This window comes from Miscanthus floridulus, chromosome 19 (genome assembly GCF_019320115.1).
Source record: "Miscanthus floridulus cultivar M001 chromosome 19, ASM1932011v1, whole genome shotgun sequence".
Taxonomy (NCBI): Eukaryota; Viridiplantae; Streptophyta; class Magnoliopsida; order Poales; family Poaceae; genus Miscanthus; species Miscanthus floridulus.
Window position 1 is genome coordinate 23,952,150 of NC_089598.1, and position 8,227 is coordinate 23,960,376.

The window sequence follows — 8,227 nt, forward strand, 5'->3', positions numbered from 1 at the left end:
TTATCAACAAATGACCCAAGGTCATCACTCAATCCAAAATTTCAAACAAAACCTAAATCATCAAAGGTTACTATTTGCTTTTATGAATTAATTATTTAATTCAAAATTATGAAATAAATCAATTTATTCTTATTGAGCTCAAAATTTTAGCAAATGTTCATTACATGATAACTAAGTAACAAAACAAATTTCATAATTTTTGGACAAGTAAATAAGCCTAGAAAAATCATGGAAAGTCATTTATTAATTAATTGAGCAAATTTTATCATACCCCAAAAATACTGGAAATCAATATTTCAAATTTTTGTCATATAATATACATCATAGAGAATTCACACAAAAATTTTCATAATTTTTGGAGCTCTAAATAATTCTACACAAAAATAACAAATTACAGCACTATTCATTTAATTCTGAAAAATAGAAAATCCACTTAGAACGCTGAGTCACTGACAACCGGGTCCCACTTGTCATCTTCTACCTCGCGCTTTGACCACGGCGACACGCGCGCTGACCGGCGAAAACTCGCCGACGGCGAGCTCAACGGCGACGACCAAGGTACTGAAATGACCCCTACATCTCTACGCGTCGATTGGTGGCACAATCGGGCCTCGACACTAACTGGACCAAGCACCACGGCGGCCATGGCGGACACGACGGCACGGCCATGCTACGCCGGCGATAGGAGCTCGGTAATGATGAAACAAACAACTTGGGTAGAACCAGGAGCTCACCCCGAACACACTGGAGTCACTGGCCGAGCCTGAGAAGCAACGGAGAGGCGTGACGACGATCGCGGTGATCACGGCGGAGCAAAACGTCGTCGGTGATGGTGTACCGGCGACTGCAGTGGTCAAAATGAGCAACCAGCTATGGATTAAGTACTACATCATCGAGACGAAACCAAAGGTACACCAATCAAGGGCAATGGCTCACCGACGGGCTCTGGCCACGGAGAAACGGAATCTCGGGTGAGTTCGCCGGCCGCGAGGAAGAAGTACGTTGCGCGGCGTTTCCCGGCGAAATCAGACTAAATTGAGGGGTTAGCTGGATGCGCAAGGTTACGGCGGAGCTGGAGCATGCTTTGCCGAGGCGGCAACGGCGCTAAGTCGACGGCGAGAGCTCGACGGAGCTGCGGCGGTGGTGACAGGAAAAACAGAGAAGGAAGAGAAACGACGACGACGGCGGCGTCGGAGCTTTATAGGGCGGCCAAGGAAGCAAGGAGAAGCCACGGCGACGCCTTTCCCACGCCAGCGCGAAGCCAAGGCCGCCACGCGCGCGCCTGGAACGTCGAAGACGGTCGCCGGCCATGTAGCTTCGGCGGTGGACACTGTTCATCCAAATTACAGAATTGCCATTCGGTTTCAAATTCAAATTACTCCCAAATTTGTATAACAACTCAAAAATCTCCAAAAATAAAAGTTGTTCAAAATCAAAAGTTCTACAACTTTGCTTTTATAACCATCTCCTAATTCGGTCTAGATTTTGAAATGAACTTTTGAATTCAAATAGGGAAATTTAACGAATTACGCCTTTTTGAATTACTCAAAAATTTTCTAAACAACTTGAAAAACTCCAAAAACAAACTTTGCTTAACTTGCCAAGCTCTACACTTTTGCTTTTGGGATCAACCCCAAAATATGCTTAGATTTTTAAATGGATTTTCAGGGTAGGATTTAAATGCTGAAAAATCGGGGTTTTCTCGAAAAATTCAAAAATCCAAACAAACTTTAAATTTAAGTCAAACAATACAATTCAACACATACCACATGAATATAAACTCATTTTAGTGTATGCATCTCAAAGTTTTCACCAAATGCCAAATGCTTTGCAATGCATATGATGATATGTCAGGTTTTAGTATTTTAAACACCCGAGGTGTTACATTCCTTCCCCCTAAAAGAAATCTCGCCCCGAGATTCAAAGCCATAGAGTAAGTAATGGAAAAGGAAATGTGTCAATCCAAAAAGATCCAGAACTTTTCCATAAAACAACTGAGGTTCTTTTACAAAACACAATTTGTAGTAACCGAGCTCAACTAACATTATTCTATTCTATATTGACGCTAGAAACTCTGGAAACTTTTCTAACAAGTAATCTTCTGATTCCCAGGTAGCTTCCTCTTCTGAATGTTGATTCCATTGTACTTTATAGAACTTGATTGTCCGTCTTCGAGTAACACGATCTTTCTGATCCAGCACTCGGATAGGATATTCGGAGTAAGTTAAATCCGGTTCTAGTTCTACTCCTTCAACTTCAACATTCTGTTCAGGCACTCGGAGACACTTCTTCAATTGAGAAACGTGGAACACATCATGCACAGCTGCGAGATGTTCAGGTAATTTCAAGCGATATGCCACTTTTCCATATCTCTCCAAAATTTGATATGGTCCAATATATCGAGGTGCCAACTTTCCTTTAACACCAAAACGGTTAACTCCCTTCATTGGTGATACTTTCAGATATACAAAATCTCCTTTGTTAAATACCAATGGTCTCCGTCGTCTATCCGCATAACTCTTTTGGCGGGACTGAGCTATCTTCAGATTACTCTGTATTTGCCTAACCTTGTCTTCTGTTTCTTTCACAAGGTCAACTCCAAAGAACCTTCTCTCTCCTGGCTCAGACCAACTCAACGATGTTCTGCATCTACGACCATAGAGTGCTTCAAATGGAGCCATTCTAATGCTTTCTTGATAACTATTGTTGTATGAGAACTCGGCCAAAGGTAAGCACTCATCCCACTTATTGGAATAGTTAAGGACACAACACCTTAACATGTCTTCAAGTACTTGATTGACTCTTTCAGTCTGCCCATCAGTCTGCGGATGATAAGCTGTACTATACAGAAGTTTGGTACCTAACGAAGCATGTAAGTGTTTCCAAAAGCTGGAGACAAATTGTGTACCCCTATCTGACACTATAGTCTTGGGTACTCCATGGAGACTCATGATTCTTGCCAAATACATCTTAGCATATTGGATCGTAGGATATATGGTCTTGACTGGAAGAAAATGTGCTGACTTAGTGAGTCGATCTACAATAACCCATACTGAGTCAAATCCCTTTGATGTCTTGGGTAGACCAACAATAAAATCCATACTGATGTCCTCCCACTTCCAAGATGGAATAGGTAATGGTTGTAACTCACCAGCAGACCTCAAATGTATAGCTTTCACCTTTTGACAGGTATCACACTTCGCTATATATCTAGCAATCTCTATTTTCATTTTAGTCCACCAGAATCTTTGCTTCAAATCATGGTACATCTTGTTGCTTCCCGGATGGATAGATAACCTAGTAGCATGTGCCTCATCTAGAATTGACTGCCGCAACTCAGGAACTTTTGGTACCACCAGGCGATCCTTGAACCATAACACATCTTCATCATCTATACTAAAACATTCTGCTTTTCCATCCCTGACTCTTTCCTTGATATGGGATATACCCTTGTTTTCCTTTTGAGCAGCAATAACTTGATCTCGAATAGTAACTTCAACAATTATGTTGGTCAAACTTCCTTGTTGAATTACTTCTACATTCAACTTCTCCATTTCTTGGCATAAATTCAAACCCATTGTTCTCACTGTCAGACAATTACAATAGCTTTTGCGACTAAGGGCATCTGCAACCACATTTGCTTTACCCGGATGATAATGTACGACCAACTCTTATCCTTGTCATATGGGAATAGCCTAAATCTTAGGACCAACCATTTTTGGTCCATCTATTCACTAAAAGAATTTGCATCGTTCAATCCTCTAATGAAGGGTCCATATAAGCTTCACTTGGCATGTTTAGTAAACCCGTGTGGCCGATTCAGGATGTCTTGATTGCTTCACATGTGCGGGATAGCCACAATCAAAGTTGGAAGATGGGGTAGCAACGATAAAATTTCTTGATCACACCATACATGGGATAGTAAGGGACGTAGCCCTTTGGGAGCAACTTGAACATCAGACATATCAGCATGAGGAAAAAATATTGCAACAAAAATCATTATGCATCATCAAAATTTATTTCACCTAGAAAGTTAGAATACATTAGTTCTTTCAAGTACATTATATTATCAACTAACAATGGATACATCTAAAACATTGCATAACCCAAGGTAAGGGAGTTTATCTAAAATTCTACCAAATGTGATCGAGACACATAACCCAACAACCCTAAATCCATAACAACATCCAAATTCATTGCTAGTCATTCTATAAGATGAATTCGGTATTCATTATATAACAACAAACACTATCACACATATTCATTTATACATATTCACATCTAAAACTATCACGAAAAATGCTACATCAAGATACAAATCTATGGTGAAATTTCTAAGCTCTAACCAGCGAACAAACTCAAATTATTTTATCCCCGACCTCATCATAGTATTCCAACCAAATACCACACATAAATACTTCAAATTTATGGACAAAATCTGGAGGAGAGGGGGAGAAGGTTACCTTGCTCTAGTAGAACCCCAACTCAAAACGGTCCATTTTCTAGATCCAAGAGGGTGGAGAGAGAGAGGGTGGGCGTGTGTTTCTCGAATGGGAGAAGAACAAGAGGGGTCACGGCGCGGCACGCTGACCTTAAGATATAGACCTTGGTGTCGCCCTTGTTAGCGCTTAGATAGGCAGCATGGCCCTTGGTGTCAAGGTATAGGGCCAAAGCATTACCCTAACACCATTTATCTTGGGAGAGGTCTAAACTTGAAAAACAAAAATTATGTCATTTTTGGATCTTGATCTAAAAGCTTAGTCGTCTAAAATTAAAGACTAAACTTATACAAAATTAGATTACTTGTGAGGTCTAATGAACTAATAATTTCTTTTTAAGTTGACTAAACTTTAGACACCGGATCACCTGTGGCTTCAAGACTTAAAATGGACTTATCAAAAAAAGAAGACTTAAGGCCTGATTGGTTGCCGTATGAGAGCAACCTGGCTCGTATTTGGGAACCTGGCCCTCGCCAGCCATGCTCTACGCATGCAAGGCCATCATGTTTGGTTCCTAGTTAGTGTAACAACCTGTGGATTTGCATGTAATAAAAAACCCAACTTTAAAAAAAAATCTTGAAACATTGTTTGATGTTGTGTTGCATATAGTTTGTAGGTCAACTAGTCAACCTTCAAACCTTCTTATCTTGTTGCCTTGGAGGGTGCACAGGACACCACGAGCACGCCGGCGCACTCAGGCACGAGCACGGCTTCACGAGAGCACACGCCGAGCCCTTTGGGCCTGTCACCGAGCACCTGCACAAGCCACAGAACGGTCCTGTGCAGCCTAAGAACAACAGCGAGCTCTCCACGACTTCGCCTAGCACCAGTTCTGCACCACCGTGACCTTCGGCCTCGCCTTTCCTCGCCGGCGATGCTGCCGGACTCGTCCGGCATCGCGTCGAGCACCTGTCGTGTCACCTCTTCTAGCCATGGCACTCGACCTCGCACCGCACGGATGCCGTGCAAACTTCGTCTCCACGCCCGCGCAGCTCGGCGCTCGCGGCGCGCACGCACGCACAAACCCAGTCACGAGCACCTACGCACTCGGGCCGCGGCGCCCTGACACGGCGCTGCACAGACACCTGCACGCAGTACCGCACAGCCGTGTTTCAACCACGCCCCGGTGAGCCCATCCTTGGCCAAGCTCCACCCTTTTCGCCACTCTTTGGCACGTCTGCCTGCCCGGCAGGCGTGCCGCACCATCCTCGCCGCATCCACGAGTTTGTGACGCCGAGAGCATCGGCACTCTCCGCGACCACGCAGCCGGCGCGGACACGCTCGGCCGAGAAGGTCCGCCGGACGCCTGGGCGCAGCGACCTCCTGCCTTCTCTCCTGTTCATCGTCACCGTACTTGGCAAGCCCAACACTGGCTTCTTCCGCCGCCCTGCTCCACAAACTCGTTCACACGGGCGTCGTCCACGCAAGCCGCAGGCGTGGCGAGCCCCAGCAGTCCCGGCGTCGAACACCTGGGAGGTGCCCTCCTCCACTCTGGCTTGGGGGCCAGCCCACAGTCCGAAAGCAGCCCTGCCGGTCCACGAAGCCTAGCGGAAGCCCGCCAGCAGGCCAGCCCAGAAAAGCCTTAACCTGTGACCTGGCCTCAGTTCGGGCTTGAGCCCAGTCAAGGGAGGTCCACCTGGTCCTAGCCCTTTTTCCTTTTCTGTTTTCTTTTCAGAAAACCTATCCAACTTCATAAATTCATAGCTAACTCATCCTAGCTCAGAAAATTATGATACCAGTTTCTATTTTTCTCTAAAATCATAAACAATTTTTTGGTGCCCTTGATGGGATCACTTAGATCTTCTAATCGTTGTTTATTGGATCTTATTGCTAGTAGTAGCTCGTATTTATTTCCGCGTACGTTTTGCTTAGCTTTGGATCCGAGGAAGCTCTCAAAGGCCGAGACGGACTGTGCTGAGTACGACTACATCGACAAATTGAAGCTTACCACCTTGTCGGTGCGAAAAGTGACCAACAAGTAAATATTTATAGTTTTACCGTGCGTTGTGATTGGATGTGGCCTAGCACTCAATGACACAGGATTTATAAAACGGTTCAGGCAACGTGTCATATGTCCAGTTTCAGTCGGTCGGTGACTTTATTACTGAGCCTAGATGCTCAAAGTTTGTTGTGGGATTACAAACGATTAGGAATGAGAAGGGGTGTTAAAGGCTATTGAGCTATTCGAGTTCTCAGGTCCTTAAGAATGCTCGAATCGTCTAGCTTCTCTTTTTGGTGGAGAGCCAGAGAGATTTTTAGGAGAGAGCTCATCCCCTTTTATAGTCGAAGGGGATGGCCTTACAAGTTAGAGAAAGAGAGAGAACGTATACGTGTGCTACCTAGTCTTGTTGCCCACGCTGTCGGGTACGAGACGGTCGTCGGCGCCCACAATATTGTTTATGTCCAGATGCATGTGAAAGCTCTAGTTTGGTTTTGGTGAATTGATGAAACCCTAAGTGCTAACCTAGTTTATCAAGTGGTCATGAGATAGGTAGCACACTCCAAGTGATGAAGCAAATGAAGATCATAGCATGATGATGATGATACCATGATGATGATCAAGTGCTTGGACTTGGAAAGAAGAAAGAGAAAAACAAAAGGCTCAATGCAAAGGTATAAACCATAGGAGCTATTTTGTTTTGGTGATCAAGACACTTAGAGAGTGTGATCACATTTAGGATTGATAGCCGTACTATTAAGAGGGGTGAAACTCGTATCGAAATGCGGTTATCAAAGTGCCACTAGATGCTCTAACTCATTGCATATGCATTTAGGATCTAGTGGAGTGCTAACACCCTTGAAAAATATTTGTGAAAATATGCTAACACATGTGCACAAGGCGATACACTTGGTGGTTGGCACATTTGAGCAAGTGTGAAGAAGATAGAGTCGAAGAGGAGTTAGCCGCGCTGGTTATAGAGTGACCAGACGTGTCCGGTATTTGGCGACGAACTCAGCGACTGGACGCGTCCGGTCGCCACACCGGATGCGTCCGGTGTGAATCAGCAAACGCAGTGTTCGGTAGAGCAGTCGATCGGACGCTGGCGGCGTCCGGTCCGGTGTGACCGGACGCGTCCGGTCGAGCGTGGATGCTTACTGTACTCCACCGGACGCTGAGGCTCAACGTCCGGTCAGTTTCTAACAGACGCGCCCGGTCGGCCCTGGTGGCTTACTGGACTCGACCGGACTCGACGGCTCAGCGTCCGGTCATTTGTAGTTCAGCGTCCGATCTGAGCGTCCGATCGCATGAAAGTGTGGGCACTCATGATAAAATGGTGGAAAGGAAAATGGTGACCGGGCAAGGATATGGTTTGGGTACTGGTGGGTGTAAGAGGTTGTGTTCTGCGGCCAACAGGGAATAGCTTGGTTACACTTTTTTCCCTGTCCATGTCGATTAAGGACCGGTCGTTGTAATGGACGCTAGGCAAGTCATAGATCTATTATCCTGAGCACATACTTGGGTATGGGCGTAGGGAAGACTTGTTGCTCTCTTGTCGTGGATTTCGGCTCTTTCTAGATCGACTGATTGGAGGCAGGGATGGTGGAGGTCCTTGCACCGCACTAAGTCCAGGACATAGAAGCGGGGGCTTGGAGTCTAAGTTTGGATAAGGACCTGGACCCCTTGACAGGAGGGTGATGGGTTGGTCCTGCTTGTGCCTAGGGTACAAATGGGGCGTGTGTTTTCGGGGTACCCAGCTGGGGACATTGATTCGTGAATCACCGCCGAG

At 45.3% G+C, this 8,227-nt stretch overlaps 1 long non-coding RNA gene across 1 annotated transcript; it reads right to left on the reverse strand.

The window, feature by feature from the left end:
- Window positions 1-279: 279 nt before the first annotated feature.
- Window positions 280-1,674, reverse strand: LOC136529874 (uncharacterized). Its single transcript, XR_010777453.1, has 2 exons — window positions 937-1,674; window positions 280-844 (listed from the first exon to the last, which is right to left on the reverse strand). It is a non-coding gene; the product is annotated as an uncharacterized lncRNA (long non-coding RNA).
- Between the last annotated feature and the right edge of the window lie 6,553 nt (window positions 1,675-8,227).